General features: G+C 39.2%; 1 protein-coding gene across 1 annotated transcript in view; it reads right to left on the reverse strand.

The window, feature by feature from the left end:
* PRKN (parkin RBR E3 ubiquitin protein ligase) overlaps window positions 1-21,952 on the reverse strand; it is a 1,377,993-nt gene that overhangs the window by 1,348,783 nt on the left and 7,258 nt on the right. The gene's annotated exons all lie outside the window — the stretch shown is intronic.

Consider the following 21,952-nt stretch of genomic DNA (forward strand, 5'->3'; position numbering starts at 1 on the left):
GCTATGGAGAATACAGAAATGACAGAATATACGCCACACTAAGCTGCCTTGCCTGTTTCTCCTACAAACAGCAATTAGAGGAGACTCCTTGCGGACTTAACATATTTACTCCTACATATTTTAACTAAAAGCCTATGCTAATGTACAAAGGATGGATCTCCTACTGCCTGAAGATCTCAGCAGACGTGACAGTAGGTTCTGGAAGAGGATCAGTATACAAAGGCATACGTGTCCACTGGCAGATCCTGTTGGTTGCCTAGTCTATCAATATTGCTTTTCCTTTCCTCCTTGCTAACAGAACCTTGACATTATTGAGGGTGGCAATGTGCCTAGATTTTAACCACTACAATTCCCAACTTCTTTCACAGCCAGGACTGGCCACATGACACAGTCCTTGTTAATGAAATTTAGGTGGGAGTCACTAGGTGGGTTGAAAATCCTTTATAAGGGGACAGTCAGGCTGGTTTGCTACTTTTTCCTTTTACCCTTTTCTTCCTCTTTGTCTTCCTCCCTATACCTCTATGTGCTGGCTAGAGCTCAAGCACCACCACATGAGCATGAGGACCCCAAGGATGGTGGCTTGCAAAGTCAAAAGGCTTCACTTTCCTCTTTCCCTGGCTGGAGACACTGCAAGTTTCTCCCCAGGTGTGTGGACCACAGGTGCTGCAGTTGGCCCCAGGCTAAAAGCTGCAGAGATAAGAACTGACTTCTACAGCTCTCCACCTTCTCTCCTCCATGCCAGTAAGCACACCCAACCAGCATCTCTGGTTCTCTTCACAATCCAGTACCTTCAAGTAGTTGTTTTTGTGATATGTCCAGGTTTTTCTTTGGGAGGGACATGCATTCCAGTAGAGCCTAAGTCCCTTAGTTTTTAGAAACAAAATTATTTAAATTTCACTACTGAGCCCCAAAGAACTTCTAGCATCTAGACTATTAATAAATGGCTTCTTGATGAGAGAGTGATACTCAAAAAGCCAGACCCAACAATAGAGTTCACAGAAACAACAGTCCTTCAACATTTTCTGAAGAGCTCTTCATTTCCATTAAAAGGGTTTTGTTAATCATTTAAAAAATATTGTTAAATTACTGCCATGTGTGACTCATGGATTAGGTGATAGCTGGTACTGGCTTTATATAGCTACAGAAACAAACAAGTCTATGGGTGTCTTACATGTCAATATGCTTTAGATCATTTCAGGTAAAGTAATTAAGCAGATACATATTGACTATTTGGTGCCTAACCTTATGGTGATGAGCAAAGTGAGGGGAAGCTATTGAAGAATATGAAATCACTCTTGCCTTTCTATAATCTTATTGAAAAGAAAAAAAGACTAACAAGAAAAAATTAATCCAAATCAATATATAATCAAATGCTGAAATATGGGGAAAAGGCAAGCCAAAAACGTCTACCAAATTATGACAAAATTTACAAGGCTAAGACTAGATAAACTGAATCCACTCCTCCTAGATATGCTGAAGCTCTGAATAGATAACATCTGGTAAGTTGTGAAACATGAAAAGCATATACAGTTCACTGAAAATCAAAAGAGCTTAGGCTTACTATGTGAGATATAATCAAGAATATGGGTTTTAATCTATGACCCATTGTTTGCCAGGTTCTTTTTAAATTTTTCATTCAAACATCATATATTAAACAAAAGCTAATTTTAAGAATAAAAGTGTCTCCAATATTTTAAGTCTGAATGACTGAAAGAATGGTGAAACCCTTCTTGGGACTCTGAAGACAATACCCCAAAATATGGTGCTTTGGCATACTGAACCAAAGCAGGAGCCCTAGGGTCTCCCTGACCTTCCTCTCCCATCTCTCAATCATCTGTCTCTCCCAAACCAGAGGACGAGGCTGTTCTCTGAAGTTCTCTTGTCTACCTAGAAACCAGACCCACCAAAGAGAAGTACATTACCTTTGATATATTCCCTGAATTTCATTAACAAGAGAAGATTAAAATTCATATCCCAGAGGAAGAGACTGAAAATTAAACACCACACCTAGAGCCCCGATGAACTTCATCCCAAAATGAATATTGAATGAATATTCAAGCACTTCACACAAATAATCATTGACAAGCTAACTTCTCTCTTCCATGTTCATTAAAATCATTTAGTACCCCTCAAAATTGCCTCATTTCCTTCCTCTCTCCTTTCCCTATGAAGAAGGGTATACAAGCATCTGGACCTCATTGGGTTATCAGGTAATCATTCTCCTGCAATTCCCCCATGCTTAGGCTGTTAAATAAATTTGTAAGTCTTTTTCTCCCATAAATCTGCTTATTGTCAGTTCATTTTCAGCAAACTTTCAGAGGGTAGAAAAGAAGCTTTGCCCCCATACCATTAATAAATATGAGTAGGAAGAAAATGATCTGAGAAGAAAAGAGATGAGGACCTATGTTTCGAGCATGCTCAATTTGTGTGAACAGCAAGACAATCCCTCTTGTGCCCACTGTTTATAGTATGATACAGGTGAAGTAGCAAAGGCTTTGATAACACAAACACTTCAACATTCACATCTCAACTCCACCCACTTCTTAGTTGGCCTTCAGCAAGACTATAAGATCTAGCTCCCAAGATTGCAAAATTGGGATCACAATATCAAACTACAGGAATACATTTTGAGAATTCAGTGACATGATTCAAGTAAAACACCCAACCAATAATAGGTATTAAGTGTTAACATCTTTCTTTCTTGTCTTCTGCTTGTTCTTTTTGAATGCCAAATCTGATAAGCTTATGAATCTCTACTTCAAATTGACCCACTTCCTAACTATCCTCAACATCATATGCTTATATCAATCGCACATCCTTTACTCCTATTTTCTATTTCTCTCAAGTTAAAAAAGCACTATATAAAAGCACTTTTATAGTATTAAAAATACTATACATCCTTCAAGATCCAATTCAAGGCCTGTCCTTTTGGTACATAAGCCATCATTTCAATCTGCATTAGGTTTTCCTTTACCTCATGACATACTTTGCTATTAATTAATTTACATACATGTCTTGTCTCCCCAGATAAAACATAAATTTTTATAAAGCAGAATCTGTGTCTAAAATTGTTTTTGCTTGTAAAGGCTCGGCTCTGGACTCCCTCTGAAATCAACAAAAACTTGCTGAATAAAGGAATCAGTGGTACTGACCATTAAAATCTGAGGACTAATGTCTATTCAGATATACCAGTCAAAGTTAAATTTATGAAATGTGATTTTTCTCTACTGCCAATTGCTAAGAAAACCAAAATTCAATGTGATTATAATTGTAATGAACAACAACAAAAAAGCAGCTGTTGCTTCAGACTAAAAAGCAATGCTTAAAAGAGATAATGTAACGAGGGACTTCTGTAAAAGACCTTAAGTAACTATTGCACAAGAAGATGAGAATTAAAATTAAATTAATTAAGATAATCAATTCCATTATTAAAATGGAAATGAACTTTTATCAGAACCGTGGTAGAATCACAAGTAAGATGTTTCAATAGTTAAAAAGTAGTTTTTAAAATTTGAGATGCATTGCAAAAAAAAAAAATTGGCTCATGGGTCAGCACTGGAATTAACCCTATTACAACAGTAATTTATATAAACTATTAATCATTTTAAATGTGATTAAAAAAATACAAGTCCAGCACACCTGTTTGCCAATCAAAATACCTAGGGCTTGAGACAACGTAGTAAGACAATCTGTAAAGCTAAGGGTCAACAAGCTCCCAAGATTGGAGCTTTCTTCACTCTCTTTTTTTTTTTGAGGTCAGTGTACAACTAGACTCAACATTCAACATGTCAATTATGTCATCATCACTAATCTTTCAGTATCAGCAAAAGTATAACTTCAAAAACTGATTTCCAATAGGAACACACACACACATTCTCTCTCACACACACACACACCCCCCCCCAACAAAATGAAACCAACAGAAGCTCATGAAAGCATATAGGGAATAGTTTCATTTATCAATAAACTGTTTCCATGTATCTTCTATTAAACCAAGGGTTTTAAAAATCAAATTAAATCAAAATACGAAAAACCATAGTATATTGTTTTTGTAGAACTAAACATCTCCTTTAAATTGATATGTCTTTAAAATAGGAGGTGAAAACTATCTTGACAATTGTTCTACAAGATTAAATTAGGAGAAATAACTGAAAGAACCAACATTTTATACATTAACATTTATTTAAAATCTGCATATTAATGAACTTCAAGTATTGCAAACTTGGCAGGAGGTTGAAATCAATGTTTTCAGATACCTATCATGATATATTGAGTCTCTGGCTTACTTGACGTTTTTCCTTTAAAAATAATTTTAAGTAGTTAAGCAATATAATTCCTCTTATTTTGAAAAAAATTCATATTCTACTTCCTTCATAGATGGTCACTGTAAAGAAGTTTAAACTCTAATTATCAGCTAATAATATGCAGAGAGCAGATACACATAAAAGCTTCCATTAAACAAAATGGACAAAGAAAACTACCATTTCCTGATTTTCTCCCTCAGCTCTCCCTACCTACTATCTTGATTCTGCAAACAGCAGAATAAATTAAAGTTCCTTTCTTCTACATCAACTCCTTTGTCCTCTCAAGGTTGCCTAATCATATTCATCCCTAAAATTAAGTAAGAAACATTTCAAAAGCTATATTCACATTAAATCAACTTTCTGATTCGTGCATTGCAGGAATAAAGCCATGTAATCACATCTTAAATTGGTTTACAGCAGGCTGTCTACCTTATCCTAGTTCTCGGGATTGATGAAATGAATAGTTTTAAAATAGCACTTTTTGAAATGACATGAGAATTAATAGTGCATAATTACCTCAGTGTTGACAAGTGAGAGATGTTTAACTCCTGAAATGAGCTCTCCTAATGAATCAGTGTCAGAGAAAGGCTCCACTGCATGTACATGGTTGATTGATGTCTAAGGGGATTGATTTAACCATAAAGGAATACTGAAAGCCAGTTTTTAAAGTTATTTAGGCAAAAAATTAAATGAATCAATTTTTACTTAATATTTGGGATATATTTACTTAAGACTTTACCATGAGCTTTCATAGCATTCTAGGTGTTGATTACTAGGAAAATCTTATTTCACATTGTATGAGTCTACTAAGGAACATTTAACCTTTTAATAGAGTGGCAACAAAACAAATTTACTTTAGTATTGGACTCCACACTACTTAAAAGTGAAAATTAAGCTATTGGATTTAAAAAGTAGTACAGAGAGTACATTTCTGACATTTATATTTAAAGACTGTAATGAAGACAACTACAATACAATGACATAAATCTCCATTTTAATGAAAACTTTTAATATGTGTAAAATATGTATAAAATACTACCTTACCATGTTGAACTTTAACATTTATATTCATTCTCTTTCTAATTCATGTCAATTAACATGTGATACTGTTCCATTCTATTTTAAATCCTGTAAGTAAAACCAAAACAGATTGGTATTTCTAAACACCTGGAATTGAGAAAACTGAAGACGGTCTCAGCAGTAGAGCTGTGCAGTTGAAATGTAACACAGGCTGGCTCCAATTTACTCTTCATTTTTCCATGTCTTTCACATATACCAGCTGCCTAGCTTGACTGTGTGTCAGGCACGGGGCTAAGAACTTTCTGTTTAATTCTGGAGATTCCTAAGAAGTAGATCATACTGTCCCCATTTTGCAGATGAGGAAGGCTGTGCACAGGGAGGTTCCTGTCCCACAGTCACACAGAGGGTCATGAGTAGAGCCTGATTATGCACTAAGACAACTGGAATGCATAGTCCACACACACACTGGTTGGCAAATATATTTCCACGTAGATTATCTTTACCGGATTACCACTGTTTTAGCTATCAGTGAAGGTCTTAGATTGTGTTCAGTTATTCCTTTACCAGTTCAACATATTTGGGAGTCAACTAAATGCTGGTACTTTCCCAGGTGCTGAGACTACAAGCGCATGACACAGATGAGGCCCTTCTCACGTGGAGACCACAGACAGCATTTGCAGGGAGGGGGATTTGCTTTGTAATTAAGCGCCTTAGCTAAGAGACACAAGTGCAGGAGATGCACAATTTGGACACTTAGACAAAGATTCTTGACCTGGTACCCGCAGAGCCTCAGTGAAACAGTGAGGGTAAAGTGGAGGACAATGGCAGCCTGAGCTCCCAGCACTAACACAATAGCTGGAGCTGGCCATGTCCTCCACCTGGGCAGCAGGGAACTATACCACCAGGCTCAGGTGGACTGCGGGGGGCATTGTAGCCAGAATGTGCAGCCTGGGAGTGTGATACTCTGTGGGAACGTCTGCCTTAACCTTCCTTTAGGAAGCCAAAGCCTCTGTGCTGGCACTCCTCCCCAGGTACTAACCACTAACCCTGTCACCTCTCCCCCAAACTCCTTAGAAGATTGAGCACCAGGGATGAAACCAGGTCATCACCAATCAAATTCCTGGCTTCACTGTTCTATCTTGGGTTTCTTTAAAAAATAATTAGATACATGAATGCCTCAGTCTGTTCTATTAGGTGTACTTAAACTATGTGTCAAAGCTCATTGGAATATTTCGCTGATGCCTTAAAATGTCTTCAGGAGAAATGCATTTGAGTTCCAAACATGCACCTTAAATGTGACTTCCCAGGGACAATCAGCTAAGAAATTTTAGTTAATGTTATAATTTATAAATATTTGTGAATAAAAATGTGTTCTAAATTAAAAAACCAAGTCTTCATTGACTCATCTAAGAATTAGGGATGATGAAAACTACCTATTAAGGAATACTGAATGAGTTATTGTAGCTAGATGGGTCTGGTGGGCTCTAACACACAGCAGATGTGCTCAAGGATGGTCACATCTGAATCGTGAAACAAATGGACTTCGGATTTTGTTTATATTATAAAAATCTACAAGAAAAACAGTATTTTTCTTCATCAGTTTAAAACTAAGTCAAATAATTTTGCTGCATTTACCAAGTGTGTAGAGATTTATATTTTAAAAATATAAGAAGTGTAGCTTCAATGGTAAACATGTATTTTATATATTACTTCGTAGGTAATGTTCCTTGGCTTTTTAAAAAAAATTGCTATCCTTAGCACAGAAATAATAAATGTTAAAATAGTAAGAGACTTTAGTAATAAGTACTAAAAACTGGCTCTTCCAACTTTCCAATATCTATAATGGAAACCCTTCACACCTGCCTGATGTGTCAGACAGACATAAATTGGTTGTTTGAGGGGTCAGACCCTTTCTTAGACTGCCCCTCCCCTCCTCACCCCTTAAAGTGATACCCTTGAAAATCCCCTTTACTGTTTCAGAAGAACACTGTTTTAGAAGCAGCTATACCACCACATCATTTACACTCCCAATGCCACAGATGTAAATGTAAGACCTCAGGGCCAGGCCAAATACTCCAGGCCTGAAATCCTACTCTTTCCATCAGTGTGCCCTTAATCAAGTGGAATCTGGTAGAGCTTCTGTGAGAATACAAGCTCTTAAGTATAAAGTCTAGATGTCCCATTCAGCAAACGATACCAGTCAAGGAACTGGCTTTTTTGAGCTCTTCCTAAAAATAATGAGATTTGGAGGACAGCCATCACGTGGAAAGACATCAAACACTGCATGAAGACCTCTTGAAACCTGGTTCCGCAAGAAAATTAGAAATTAAAATAATGCCTTTAACAGCTCATAAAGTTTACAAGATTCTTATCTGCTCTGCAAGACAGAAAGAATCAAATGATTTTCTTGGCCAGGGAGAATTCAGGTTCAATTTTTAAGCCCCTATTCTGTAACCCTCAGTCAGCCCTGTAGGAAGGTAATTATCAGGGCTAGAGGGATAATTCCTGCTGTTTCCTATAAGTAAACTCAGGAGCTAAATTAAGGTACTTAGAGGTAAACTCTCAGGGTGTGCAGAGCTTGGCTGTTTGACTCCCATGGATTCTGGAGCAAAGCACTAAACTCTTCTATTTATTCAGAGAGCAGGTAGAGAATGGGGCAGCAGAAACATGGCTTTCTCAGACACCTCTGCCAGCCCCTGCTAATCAACGGGAGTCACACAGCTCACAATCTCTTGCTATGGTTTTAAAATGCAACTTTTAATGTTATTTCATTGTGGTGTCCTTGTACTGAAAAGCGTTTATTATGTAGTTTCAAATTTACCTGAAGGTTAAAAAAAAAAAAAAAAAAAAGACCACAGCAGGCAAGCTGCCATTGTGAGAAAGAAGGACATAAAATTCAAGCAATGAATTAAAGAGGCAAATGAAGGAACTCTTTTCCTTTATTAGAAATAGAAGAAACAGATTGTGCTCGTCTTGCTTAGGGCCAACAGGCGCACTGCGTGGAACTCAGCCAGCTTCAGTCACAAAGCTCACTTAGGAGTTCTGCTCTGTGAAAAGAGGAAGCCAGATGGGCTATTTACTTTCAACAAGATAATTCTGGAGGAAATTGTTATATGTCAAAGAAACTTTTTAGCTTCATCTGCTATTTTAGCCTCTAAACTGATTCAGGAAGCAGAGGGGAGGGTTCTGTTAGGAAAGAAATAAGAGACCTGGAAAGAGAATTGGGGAAATAAAAGCAAGTGCAGTGCAAAGGCTGGGCGGCCATGTCGTTCAAATGCATAAGCTTCCTGGACTCATATCCTCACTCTAACCTTGGACAAGCGATCTGACCTCTTGGAGCTTCAGTTTCCTCCTGGGTAACATGGGGACCATAACAGTGTCACAAGAGGTTGTAAAGATTAAGTGGTATAAATATCAGTACTTAAAACACAACACACAACATGTGCACTCAATAACCATCAGGCATTGTTTTTATCTATTTCATTTTCTCTTCTATTTGCAAAACATAAAGGGAATCCATCATAGATATAGATCAATGACTAAACAATTCTTAAGAAGACACTAACAGCTAAATGTTATATTGGTCTACTGATTATATTGACCATATACCACTGATGGAATTTGTTTGAAAACAACTTCTCTTTTGTTTGGCTACCACAAAAAGTAAAATAATCCAGATAATTTTATTCTTGGATCAAAAATTTCAAAGAGATTTTCCTCCCTCAAAATTAAGAAAGATAGCTTTTAAGAAAAGTAGCTGTAGAGTGACTATAGAAAAGTTAATTAAATTCTAAGTTAAATTCTAATACATATAAAGGATGCTTTCCAATGAGAAAAAAGCAGTTTCCCCAGCAAACTGTAAATAACTTGGACCAAAATCAAGATAATTCTTATATGAATATACTGTGGAAAAGGTATCTAGTAACCTCATTTTTAGGATGTACAATATCTAAATATTAGTTATTAAGTAAAAACTGAAAGTATTCAAATTAAGTTATGTGACCATTAGGCATCCAACTTAACACTTTTCTTTTTACACTTGTACTATTGCTCAATAACAACTGATGATTCCAAGAGAATAAACAATACTCTCAGAACAGAGTAATACAAAATGTGTTCAGTCTACTGTATTTACCACGGCAGGAAAAGGGACACACATTGTTAGAAGGATTATTCAGCATGAAGGACTAAAATAAAAAATATTTGCCTGGTTATCTTTGTATTGATTTTAAAAATTTCACAAATATTCTATTTCATTGTCACATTACAGAAACAGCATCACTATTTTTTTTTCGAGACACAGTCTGGCTGTCACCCAGGCTGGAGTGCAGCGGCACGATCTCAGTTCACTGCAACCTCCACCTCCCAGGTTCAAGTGATTCTCATGCCTCAGCCTCCTGAGTAGCTGGGACTGCAGGTGCAAGCCACCCTGCCTGGCTAATTTTTATATTTTTAGTAGAGACGGGGTTTCACCATGTTGGCCAAGCTGGTCTCGATCAAACAAACTCCTGGCCTCAAGTGATCCACCCGCCTTGGCCTCCCAAAGTGCTGGGATTACAGGCATGAATCTGCCACCACTGGATTTTCACTTTTTTGTGTAACACATTTTCCTTCTGTAAGGGGAAAATAAACAAATAATTCATTAATTTAATTTTCAAAATTTATTTATGGCTCTGATAAGACAAACATAAAAGCCAACAGATTTTAAAGCTATTTTGAAAATATAAAAAGAATGATTACTATGGTTGACTCAATCCAGCTGTGCCCCAAGAAAACTGAATGAATGTTGATGATAAAAATATCTGAAAACTGTATGAGAAACTACATAGACATATATGCTAGGAACTTACAGATTTTATGCCCCAATTAAGGCCTGCGAATAAACTGAGACGAGTCTTCAAGATAATAGAAGCAGAAATCATATCTTTGTCTTAATTACCATCTATAAAGTTAATATAAAATAAAATTTCCCTAAGTATTACAGAAAAGCGAACATAGCAAGACAATTTTACATCGTCAACAAACTGGAAATGGGCAGGAAAGCTGCTTCCTTTGAAACAACCTAACCCGGCTTTCATGACACTGATTCTTAACAGTGATGAAACATTCAATGAAACATGAAATTGATCAGCCTCTTTCACTTCTATACTCCAAATTTTCTCCCACTTTGAAAATATCTATTATTTCACTAACTCAAAGGCCAAAAATCTAATAGCATTTGTTCCTCATTTTCGACCACTGGCCTAACCCCATTCCAGGCACCTTCAGAAATAACACTGCCTTTGTGCCCTGACATAGAGTCAGAGACCTAAAGAGCCTTGTTGGGAGAGCAGTCTTCCCTGGGCCTACATATCTTACTGCAGGGGTCCCCAGGCCACAGGCTGCCCTGTTAGGAACTGGGCCGCACAGCAGGAGGTGGGTGGTGGGCAAGCGGAGCCAGTGAAGCTTCCTCTGTATTTACAGTTGCTCCCTATCACTTGCCTTACCACCTGAGCTCCACCTCCTGTCTGATCAGCAGAGGTATTAGATTCTCACCGGAGCGTGAACCCTATTGTGAACTCTGCATGTGAGGGATCTAGGCTACAGGCTCCTTATGAGAATCTAATGCCTGATGATCTGTCACTGTCTCCCATCACCTCCAGATGGGATTGTCCAGTTACAGGAAAATAAACTCAGGGCCCCCACTGATTCTACACTATGGTGAATTGTTACTTCATTGTAATATATAATTATTTCATTATATATTACAATGTAATAAAGCGCACAATAAATGTAATGCACTTGAAACACACTTGAAACCACCCTCCTTGGTGAAAAATTGTCTTATGAAACCGATCCCTGGTGCCAAAAAGGTTGGAGACTGCTGTCTTACTGGGTATGCCAAGACATCAAGGGTCTGAACACTTTTTTTTTTTTTTTAACCTGGGCTATTTCTCAGGTTGCTTTTGCAGATGAGAGATGAGGCAACCTCTCCCCTTGGACAAACAGCAGACTTACTTACTGCTTGTTATAAAAGCAGTGAATTCCCCAAACTCAGAGTTCCTTAGTTGCAATGCATACTCACTCATTCATAGCATCCATCCGGATCATAGGAATTGAAAGCAAGGGCAATTGATGCCAATATGCTGGTGCTCATGCTGCTTATTGTGCCAAGTGTAATAAAACGTTTTCTTTCTGACCCGGAAGTCTCATGTCTTCTGCCAGTAACCATGAAACAGTAACTGGCTAAAATGTATGAGAAACGACACACATACTATTAGCTTCCAAATAGGGTAAGATCATATCTCAGATCTGACAGTCTTGGTGCAGGAACATAGCTATCTGGAGAAGGAAGGAAAAGTGTCCAGAGATTGGGTCCAGGCATATAAAAAAATCTCCCTGGAATCTGAGAGCAAATACTCTTGCCTAGGAGGTGGACAGTGGGGTGTGGTGGGTAGGAATAAGGGTCCCTACTGTCCTGCGTGCTAATGAGGCTAAGAGAGGCAAGATTGAAATGAGTATGTAAATGGAATCGTGGATATTGCTCACTCATTCTCCTCCATGGGATGGGGGTGTTATCATGACAAGGGGGCAGCAAGAAAGGCAATGTGGGTGTGGCTGCTGAGCCAGGGGTCCTCAAAGCTGACACAGTGTCTCAATAATAATGACCTTTTTACCTGATATAGGTCTTTGTGCGGACCATCAACTTTAGAAGTCTGGTTAAGCCTCACATAGGCTGCTGCTTGAAAGCCACAGTAAACGTGCCTTGTTGATCAACACGGAGCTGCTGTCCCTCTCATACTACCTGATCCCTCCCTTCCCCTCTATTCTGAACTCAGCTGCTTTAAGGAGAAGGATGACTGGGCTGGGTTTAAGGTCTCCCTATCCCCAGGGGACAGAAAGCCCCTGGCACCCCCTACAAACACACACACACACACACACACACACACACAACTGTTTGGTATGATGAGGAAGAAAGGAACTCAACTGTTGAGTCCAAGTTCCCATTCTTCCTGGTCCATGGAAGAAAGGCACACTGAACTCTACTAATGGGGTTTAGTGCTTCCCAGTGGGAAAGGGGAGGTGAACTAGCCTTGTAAAGGTGCCCTCTGGGCTTATTCAATGTGGTGTTGTAGCAGCTCCCATATTCAATTCTATAGTAAGAACTGATGTATTATACATTTGCACGGCCTAATCCCTGAAGTGTCAGAAGGGCTTTTCATGTTCCAGAACTGCTGCAGAGGCCCCTGCCCACTATAACAGCATCACCTGTTTGATGGAGCTACAAAGTACTTAAAAAAAAAAAAAAAACCAGCAGCAGCTGTTAACCTGCAACTAAGCTCTGGTGGAGAAAAATGAACACCTGAAATCCCATTTTCAGGTGAATCTACTTAAAGAGGTGGGAAGGGCCTAAGAGGCCCTGCTGGTCAAATGGAAATGGTATATTCAAGGGCACAGTGTATCCAGCCCTAGCATCATCCACTATTAAATGAAAATAATGGCAGCTACTTCTTTGGAGAAACCATATCCCCCACTCCACTACTGGAAACAGAGCTGCTGGTTCAAGAAGGCTCTCAGAGGTTCCCATCAAGGATGGCCTGGTTCACTGACAGTTTGATGAAGCTAAAAGCCGATGGTGGGCTCTGACCAGCAGCAGCCAAAAGGACCAGTCAGCACATTTCTCTGAATGAGCGCTCTGACCCTTGTCAGACAATGCTCCTAAAGACCAGGCATTTCATATTTTACAGACCCTTGGACTGCTGTAAATGACCTGTCTGCTTTGCCATTTGGAAGACTACAGACTGTCAGATTAAAGAGCCCCTCTGTAGGGCTACACATTTTGAAAACAAATCTTGGCTGCTGATTGGTCTGAGTGTCACTGATACAGATGCCTGCAGTAAGGGCTTATTCTCTGATGAGACCAACTGGAATCAAGCTGTTGGTCAAAACTGCTATTAAAAAAAAAACAGGAAAAGTCATGTGGACATGGCTGGCCCTGAACTATTCTGCTGTGCCGATGCCACCAACAGCATCTCCCAAACGTGGCCCTTCCCCTCAGACCTGTGCAAACTCACAGACTGCTTCAACACTGTTTCAACCTGACATACAAATTCACAGGCTTCTCCTGCCTCCCAAGCAGCCACAGCTAATGCCATGTTTAGCAATCTAGATTGTAGCAACTCAGTGACACTATGTGGCTTAATCAAACCAGTGTAATGCTGATTCCAATCAAGTGTAGCAACAAATTCCAAACTAGAGTGGCCTGTGCTCTCTACATGGGGAAAGCAGGCCACAGGATGTCTCTCCATTAGGCATGAGGGTTGCTTTCTGAAACAGCTATGATCATTGACAATGAGACCCAATATGGGCAAGTCATTGCAAACTTCCTTGCACAGATCATATTAGGTAACAGACTTGTCTTGGACGGTCTGAATTAAGACCTACTGGTTTCCCTCTGGGATCTATTCATAGTAGGCTGAATCAGAGACTCCGGTCGGGGAAGGCAGAGAGACTGGATTAAGTCAATACTGCAGGTTGGCTTCATCCTGCTGCTTAGGATTTTATTGATTGTTGCCCTAATTAAATGCTGGTATGAGACAAGTTGAATAGTTTGGTTCCAACCTCTGTTGGTCCAAGTAATCAGAGTGACTATAGGTGGCATATTCATGTAAAAATTTACCAACAGCCAAGATGGGGATGGACAGAGACAGTTTTCCTTGGTCTTCTTACACTCCCTGCATGTCTTGTTGGGATATCAAGACTGCACTGACCTGACTGCTCTTCACCTCGGCCATTTCTCAGGACTGTTTATACATCTGATAACCTTAAATAATGAAGCAATGTCTAACCCCAGACAAAGAGCACAGTTACTGCTTGCTATAAAAATGGAAGATTCCCTAAGCTCAGCAGTTATCATCTGCAGTGCAAACCTACTGCATGCACAGCATCCATCTGGGCTATATCACATCACCCCTATGAGACTCAAGGGCAAAGGAACTAGAGTAAATATCATGACGCTTATACAACTTGCCATACCATGAGTAATAAAGCCCCTTAATCTCTGACCCATGTCTCATATCTTTTGCCAGTCTCCATGATATAAACAGGCTAACTCATTAGTTTGTAAGTACAGTAAAAATCAAAGCCCAGATCCAACATGTTTATCTCTGGCTTGCACCACATAGGGCATATGATAGAAACCCAGTTAAGACAATCATCCCCAAACTTAATGTCCAAACATGAAGTTACATAGCTGTCCTAAAGTTGAACCTATCTTCTGAGATTATTTCATGGAAGCAAGAGAAAACTATTAACACATGAATGTAAAAACAAGGGTCACTTCCCCATTTTCCAGGCCTAACAAGCTTATGAAACCTCCACATAAAACTAGGGTTACTCACTTCAGTTCCGGTTCCTCCAGAGTAAAACCCCTCTGAAGGGGCACTATTACCACCGCTTCACCACACTAGAGTGTGGAGGAGAAATACTAAGTATATGAGATGCTGTAATATTATAGTTTGAACGGAAGGGTGATTCGAGATGTGAAAGAAAGTGAATAAGAAGTGCTACTAGACATGGGCAACATACTTTTTAAATTCCAAACTTGATTTCAAAAAGTAGAATCAATCAGTCCAACAAACAAAAAACCCACCTTCCAGGAGGTGGAAGAATGGCAAGAAAACTGGTATTTATAAAATTACGTCTCTTTGGCCGGGCACAGTGGCTCACGCCTGTAATCCCAGCACTTTGGGAGGCCGAGGCAGGCAGATCACGAGGTCAGGAGATCAAGACCATCCTGGCTAACACGGTGAAACCCCGTCTCTACTAAAAATACAAAAAATTAGCCAGGTGTGGTGGCGGGCGCCTGTAGTCCCAGCTACTCGGGAGGCTGAGGCAGGAGAATGGCGTGAACCCGGGAGGTGGAGCTTGCAATGAGCCAAGATGGCGCCACTGCACTCCAGCCTGGGCGACAGAGCGAGACTCCACCTCAAAAAAAAAAAAAAAAATTAGGTCTCTTTTGCTACAAGGGAGGGAAGTCAGAAAAAGTATGCCAGATTCAGGGAATAAAAAGTGTTAAGAAATATCATAGTGTTATATCCCATTATCAAAAATCCTACAATTAGGGTTCAAAATTCACCTTCAGAAATTTAATAAAAAGACTCAAATGTCACCAAGTGCTTTATGTATGATTATTGGCAAAATATGTTTGTTAGCTATTACTTATACTGTTTTTTAAAAGCAAAAAAAAAAAAAAGAACTTAAAAGAGAGGATGAAATAACCATTCAGAAGCAGAATTATAGAAGCTAATTATTAAAATAACTCAGCATTATATCCAGACCTCTAGCTGAGCAGATATCAAAGGCAAATCAGTAAATATTCTAAAATGACTGCTTTGTAATGTATATGATTAAAACAAACCGTGCTAAAAATTAAGAAAATTCACATTGCTTCAGAAATTTCACATTCACTTGTCTCCGTAATTCAATAAAAATAAAATAAATGGTTTTTCAGAACAGCCACCATCAGCAATGTGACATTTGATCATTCCTCCGCCCCGCTGTGAGATGAGGTAAAGGTAGATATATTTATTCACACCACTCTGCATCCTCATGGATAAGTGAGGCTGTCGGCATGTCCCGTGACTTAATTATGTGGTGGTCCTGCTGGAGGTGTGCTTGCTTACCGTAAACAGACACAAATATCTCAAAACTACCCCCAATTTACACGAAAAACGTTCAAGTTTAAACCAATCTTTAACACAAAAGAACATCTTCAGAACAATTGTTAAAAAAATCAGACTTCATTCTTTGCTTTGCGTCACGGGGCCTTTGTCTGAGCAGGGGCTGAGGAGATGCAGGGACACTGGTGACAGGGAGGGAGGGGCCCTGAGAGCAGGCACTGAAACAAACCTGCTCTTCCCATTTAAAAAAAAACCCTTCAGAATAATGTAAATGAGCTCCCACCCAAATTAAATTGCCTTGAGGTTTTCCCTCCAAGGCTTTTGGCATTATAAATACCCCCTGACTTTCGCCTGTCATGTTTCCTCCATCAATCATGGAGTAGCCTAGAATTAAATTGAAATGACTGGATCAAGAAAAATCAAATTTTTTAACATTTAGTTGCAGTAATGTGATTACGAACCTTTTAGTGATATTGTAATTACTTTGAAGCTTTGAGCATATGTTTCTACTGAGAGCATTTCACGGAGAAAAGCTGCATTAGGGAAACCAGTAAATACAGACCCCAATGAAGCAAAAGTGCATTTGTTGTAAAGTTAAAAGCTAACGGTGGAAAAGAGACAAAGCATCTACGTAACTTACACCCTAAACAGGCTGCATAGGGTAACCACTTTTAAAAATCTCTACTTCTTCCAAAATTCAAATAATTTAAGCATTTCCCTCTAAGGGCAAGCACTAGGGAAGCAATAACAAGAAACAACAGTAAAGGACAAGGGGAAAAAAAAAAAAAAAGAAGGAAAAAGTCATCATCCTTGTGCTAGCTCCAGTATTTGCATGGAAAAGATGACAGACAAAACTCTCTCTCTTAAAATTAATGAATCATCTCCTCAGAATATGAAACATTTTGAAGACACTTAATTTTCACCAAAGTCAAGGCATATAGTTACTTCCCATATTTGTTAATTTTTTTCTCCCATCTCGACACTTAGTGGGATTCTGCTGGGCTAGGAGCCCCAAAGATAAATGAAGTGGGGCCCCACCCCAAAGGTTAATATCAAAAGAGATTGGATTCCTCAAGGAACATGGGAGAAGACAAGCCAGAGGCAAGGATAAAGGTCTTCTCTCCTTTGAATCACACTTTCATTCAGGCAACAATTATTCATTAAGTACAAGCACGCTGATTTCCTCAAGAATAGGGCAGGTAAGTAAAGATACACTATAAAGATGGAATGAGATTCGGTTTTTAAAGTTTAGAGGAAAACAATTCTGTCAAGATAGTCTGAAGTACACAAACCTTTTGAAGGGTTTGTTTCTTCAGATTATATTAAAGTACAGCTAATTGCCCTAATAGCTTAAAGATCCTAAGTGGGAAGCCGTGTAATAGCTCCAAGTGCTTAATTTGGCTACTGGCAATTTTATATTTCAAATTTGAATTCACATCTCACTTTCAGCGACAGACATAGCCACTTCCTCCTGCCTTAGAGTTCCTAGCATTAAGATTGAGTGGTTCCTCATTACTCAGAGCAAAACCTGAATTCTCCAGTATGGCATGGAAAACTGCACTGAGCTGGTCCCGACACCCTAATCTATCGTCACCTCCCACTCCATGCTCCCTGTGCTCCATCCCGTCAACTACTCATCCTTCCTAACACAGACCCTGCTAACAAGCCTGCCATCTTGCTGGGGCCAGCCCCTCTGTTTCAAACGCGCTTTCTTTCTTGGCCTGCTCAAGAGTCCAGTCTGTTCTTAAGATCCAGCTTAAATAAATTCCACCTCTGCTGAAGGTTCCCCTGCTTTATCACACAATGAAGTGCACCTCCATGATAACATCTATTATTGTCAATGGTTACTTTCCATGTGTACACAGCATCTTCACTAACTGTGACTTCCTCATTTAGATACGCACGCTTAGTGCCTATCATAAATCCTATAATTTAAGGTGTCAATAAATATTTGCCGAATTTAACATTTTCTTTTTTCAGCAAAAAATGAATGTTTTCTTCTTTAAAAACCAAATTCTGCATTCATCTATTTTAAAAATTTATTCCATATTACTTTACAGTTTCTCCTAACCGTATTAACAATGTGTAAGGGAATATTTTCCAAATGTTTCTGTTACAACTGCCTCAAGAAACCAAATTCTATGCTGACATCTGTGAGAAATTACAAGATTTCGCTCTTTTGTCCTTCTCAACTTAATAATTTAAAATTCTAACTATAATTTTCAACCAAACCATATTAGTTATTATTTACAAAGGACAGGACAATGTTAAACAATTCCAGGGAGCATTAAGTGTCTAACGCTCATAGTGAACTGTCAAATCAGAAAGCAATATACATATAATGGTTATTTGCTTCCACTTTGCCTGATCGTCTGTTATGTGAAGTGGTATCTCCTGTCCAAAGCATAACAAAACTTCCCCTTCTCTACAGGATACAAATTAGCAACCTGGTACATATCAAATTACCCAGCTGCAATGTACTATGGGAGTCCAAGAGAATATTCACACCTTCTTTTGCCACCTGAGAAAACTACCTTGAAAAGTGAGTTATGTCCTTGGCTAGCTTCATCAACTAGTCCATACACCCTACCAGCCTGCACACACACACACACACACACACACGACTCCTCATGTGTAACACTACTGCATTACCTTTAAGTGACCTCACAACAGGCAAAAATCAAGTCGTAGCTCTCTGTCATTCTTCCTTCATAAGGAAGTACCTAACCATACGTTTAAATGGTGAAGCATTACTGGTAACTGTGGTGGCTGAATAATGCCTCCTTGCCCCTGAAACCTACGACTGTTTCCCGATATGACAAAAGAGACTTTGAAGATGTGATTAAGTTAAGGATCTGGAGACGAACAGGCTATCCTGGTGGCTCCTGAATACAACCTCACGTGTTCTTTTAAGAGGAAGGCAGAGCAAGATTTGATGGCAGTCAAGGCGAAGGCAATGTGACCACAGAAGCAGAGACTGGAGTGATGTGGCCAGGAGCCAACGAATGCCAGCAGCCTCCAGAAGTGAAAGAGGAGTCTCCACAGGAGCTTCTATTAATGGAAGGGGCTAGTCCAGCTAACACCTTGATTTTAGTTCCTTTTAGTCACTTTGGGGCTGGGCACAGTGGCTCACGCCTGTAATCCTACAACTTTGGGAGACTGAGGTGGGAAGATGACTTGAGCCCAAGAGTTCAAGACTAGTCTGGGCAATATAGCAAGATCCTGTCTCTACAAAAAATAAAAAATAAAAAAATTAGCCAGGCAGATTGGCACACACCTATAGTCCCAGCTATTCGGGAGGTTGAGCCCAGGAATTCAAGGTTGCAGTGAGCTGTGTTTGTGCCACTGCACTCCAGTCTCAGTGACAGAGGGAGACCTTGTCTCAAAAAAAAAAAAAAAAATAGTCATTTTGGACTTTGGGCCTCCAGAACTGTAAGAAAATACATTTGGGTTTAAAAGTCACTAAACTTGCGGTAATTTGTTACAGCAACAACAGGAACTATACAAAAACTAATACAGTAATCTGGTCATGCCCCAATAGTGTATAATATTAAAGAAAGTGAAATTACGGTTCTAATGTTTGTTTTCCTGAAAACACTACTTTTATAACCAGAACATGAGCATAGTATGCTACCATTGAAAATTTATCTGACATAATTTCACACAAAAGTAGAATCTGTTTTAAGTGTATTACCACGATGCATTTGTCCTTAAGATTGTGTTTATAACACATTGCTTTTCAGTATTTCCAAAACATTATACGCTTAACGCTGAAGATCTGAAAAACACAGAAATCACAATAAAAGAAAACATCCCACAACCCAAAGATATAATTTGGGGGTATACTTCCTGATATTTTTACATATACAAATGGCCACTAATGCTATCTAGTTTCCAGTTATGGTAACTAAATGGTCACATTAATACTTTTTAAAAAATAGCTTTCCCAATTATTAAGAACTCACACGTATTTGTCCACCTTAGATCACTTAATCATCCTATCATCACTGTTTTAAGACAAAAAAATCTTATTACTTCTAGAAACTTCATCTCAAATAGCATCCCCATCCCCTCTCTGACTGACTTTACCTCTATAACTTGCATTCTATTAGGCATAAAATGATTAAATTGGCTGCAAAAGCCAGAAGGAACTTTTAATGAATTTACACACAAAGAATTGTGACAACTATGTCTTGATCCAATATGAAAGTCTCTTAGATGTTGAATCTCCATTAAAAATTATTCCAGAGGCCAGGCGCTGTGGCTCATGCCTGTAATCCCAGCACTTTGGGAGGCCGAGACAGGCAGATCACAAGGTCAGGAGATCAAGACCATCCTGGCTAACACGGTGAAACCCCGTCTATACTAAAAACACAAAAAAAATTAGCCGGGCATGGTGGCAGGCGCCTGTAGTCCCAGCTACTACGGAGGCTGAGGCAAGAGAATGGAGTGAACCCGGGAGGCAGAGCTTACACTGAGCCGCAATCACACCACTGCACTCCAGCCTGGGCGACACAGCAAGACTCCGTTTCAAAAAAAAAAAATTATTCCAGAACTGTCCCCCACAAAACAAAATAGAGTTCTAAAATGGGCAGCAATGCCCAGAAATTGCCAGAACATAAAAAACAAGCACAGAGACTTGGTATAAAACTCAAGACACTGAGAACAAGATTATTTGGTGACTTCTTTGAAATCAAGATGATATAAAAGTCAATACCTATGACAGAAGCTCTGCATGTAGTGAGACACGGCAAATGCCACACACACACACACACACACACACGAGAAAGGGACAATGAATAATGGAGAAAACTCTAGAGAGGGACAAAAGGAAGAAATTCCAATCATAGGGTGAGCACCTCACAGATTCCTAAATGAACAAGAGTGGAAAGCCCACAACAGATCTCTATGAAATATCACTCTCTGTATATGATTATGTCTAAATTGACTGCCCGATAAAACACATATACTTCCCATCTGATCCTATGAATTCAGACATCTTCATGTAAAAACGTCTTTAGATATTGTCACACGTAATTATACAAATTTGGTGAATATCAACTGTCTCATGCAGTCTACACTTGTCTGTGGTCAGCAGCCCAGACAAGCAGCACCTCAGAGAACGCGGCCTCACTTGTGCTTAAATCTGTACCTCTCACACTCTGGGAACTCACCAGAGAGCTATAAAGGACTTTCAGGAGAAAGGAGGTCGATTTCAAGGGTGGAGGGAAGACCCAGGGCACATGGAATATTATTCTTAAATCTGTCTAATTCTCCAAGGAGCAAACCTAACTTGCCCCCATCCTCTAGCTGCCCAGAGTTCATCATTCCTCAACTTTGTTTCAATGGAAAAAAAAAAAAAAATTGTAATTAGGACTGGATTTGCCTGGAAGGAAAATGCAGAGCCAGGGACTACAAAGATCTTCATTGCAGACAATTCCCAATCTAGGGAATTGTTTCCAGTAGGAGCTGTGGTGAAGCCTGGTCTGTTCCGGTCAGGCCACTCCTGTGATAACCCTCAGAAACATTACAACCCACAGTCAAGCCCTGTGGCAACAAGTAAGGAAGAAATTCACCTGTTGTTCAGACAACAGCTGCTCCTGTGAGCTGAAGAATGAAATTTTAAATTCCAGCTTCTGAGAAAATCAAGGAATGTGGGAAAGAAAAAAAACGAGGGGACAGAAAAGAGAGAGTGCAGGTAGATGTCAAAAAAAACCCGAAAAAACTAAAGGTTGACCTCAGAAACACATATATCACAAATGTTCCTTCCTATTTCTCCATTTTATTAATACGAGCAAGTTTCAGGTGTCTACTTCCTATCATTTCATGATCTGGAAAATGAATCTACTCTGCAGGTACAATAAGCTTTAAAAATGACGATGCAGTTACAAAGGGCTTCATCACAAGATCTTATTTATGCACTGAAACTCCAAAAATATCTCACAATAGGAGTTACTGGTGTATTCA

The sequence above is a fragment of the Pongo pygmaeus genome, chromosome 5, assembly GCF_028885625.2.
Source record: "Pongo pygmaeus isolate AG05252 chromosome 5, NHGRI_mPonPyg2-v2.0_pri, whole genome shotgun sequence".
NCBI classification, from domain to species: Eukaryota; Metazoa; Chordata; class Mammalia; order Primates; family Hominidae; genus Pongo; species Pongo pygmaeus.